Source organism: Gavialis gangeticus, unplaced genomic scaffold (assembly GCF_001723915.1).
Source record: "Gavialis gangeticus isolate Ggan-Ray unplaced genomic scaffold, GavGan_comp1, whole genome shotgun sequence".
Lineage (NCBI taxonomy): Eukaryota > Metazoa > Chordata > Crocodylia > Gavialidae > Gavialis > Gavialis gangeticus.
The window spans coordinates 187708025-187709693 of record NW_017729032.1 but is presented as its reverse complement, the minus strand read 5'-3'; the positions used below and the strand labels follow the sequence as shown (position 1 = coordinate 187709693).

At 51.8% G+C, this 1669-nt stretch overlaps 1 protein-coding gene across 2 annotated transcripts in view; it reads right to left on the bottom strand.

Moving 5' to 3' along the window:
* The window catches only part of POLA1 (DNA polymerase alpha 1, catalytic subunit), a 367464-nt gene that overhangs the window by 228267 nt on the left and 137528 nt on the right, over positions 1 to 1669 (bottom strand). The window lies entirely within an intron of this gene.

The window sequence follows — 1669 nt, the reverse complement described above, 5'->3', positions numbered from 1 at the left end:
AACCTGCAGGCCAAGACCCCATGCTCCTGTTGCCCCGCCGGCCAGGGATTTACAGCAAGAAGGCAGCAGGACTCCGGCCAGCATGGAGGAAGAAGTGGGGCCACCTGCCCACCACTGCCCGCTCCGCTCAGCAGGGGCTGCCTCCAGGACACCCAGTACTGGAACTATCTGCCGCTGCCAGATTGGTGCAGGCTCAGGATGGTGTCCATGCCCCACAGGTGAGTGTGTGACCAGAATGGGGCATGGGCTGCAGCTTGGGGGCAGAGGGAGCTCCGCAGCCTCAGCCTCACTGTGTCCTGGGGCAGAAGACAACACATGGCCCTGGGACCCATGCTCCTGCCGCCCCACCAGCCTGGGCCCTGTGCTCATGCCCCCTGCCCACCTGCCCCTTCTTGTTGCTGCCACCACTACTCCCCGCCTGCCTGCCAGCCATGGGCTCCTGCCGCCCCACCCTGGGCCCTGCTGGCCCTGGCACCAGCTTCCATGCTGCTCACCCACCCAACCCTTCTCACTCGTCCCCACCAGCTCCAGAGCCACATGCAGGAGCAGACCCAGCTCTCCTGCTGCCCCGTCCTGGGCCCCCGTCAGCTGTCCCTTACCACTTCACTCGCTGCCGCCACTGCTTCTCTCCAGCCCCGCGCTGGGCGTTATAACAAAATGCTCTGAGCACTATGTGAAACCAGGTACGTATTTTCCACGAGTGCTATAGCGAAACCACGGTAAGCAGGGTTTGCCTGTACTCTACCCAGCATATTGGACACCCTTGTGAAACTTTGTAATGGTCACATCACCATCACTTTGCATCAGAAACCAACCAGCAGTTATAACTACCTTCATGCCATCCTTTCATCCTAAATATACCACTAGATTTAACACTTGCACCCAAGCTCTTTGTTACAAATGTATTTGCTCTGATACCATCAACCAGGTTACATACCTTAAGGATCTGGAGCAGAAATTCCTACAATTTAAAAAACAACCCCCAAAAGCCATGAAAAGCCATGGAGGCAGGCTCAGATCCTGCTCTAACCTGCTACAATACTAGGCCTGCCATAAAGACAACAAAATCCCTCCTGTTATCCATCACCTACAGCCCCCAGCTTGAATGCCTCAAACACATCATTAATGACCTCCAACCCCTCCTGGAAAAGAATGATCATCTTAAAGCAGCCTTGGAGAACAAACCTGTCTTGTTTACAGGAAACCCCCTAACTTCAAACAGGATCTCTCCAGCAACACACCACCTAACAAGGCACTAAGCCTTTCAACAGACCCACATGCCATTTTTCCCGGCACCAGTACACACCACATCATCACTGGACCATGCAACACAGATTAGAAAATCTGGGGTTCAACCACCTACTCCTATACTTATGTCATATACACCCTCACCTGCTTCTAGTGCCTATCTGCTGTCTAGATTGCACAGATGGGGAGATCCTTATATAAAAGAATGAATGGACACCAATCAGACATCAATTCCAAAAAGATGGAAAAACTTATAGCAGAACACTTTAACCTCCCTGGACATTTCATTGATGACCTCAGAGTAGCTGTTCATAGACAGCAAAACTTCAAATGCTCTAATGCAAAATTGTGGAACAAAAAAAAATCCACAGATTGGATTATGTTAAATGCCTGTACACCAATGCTCGTAGCATGGGGAACA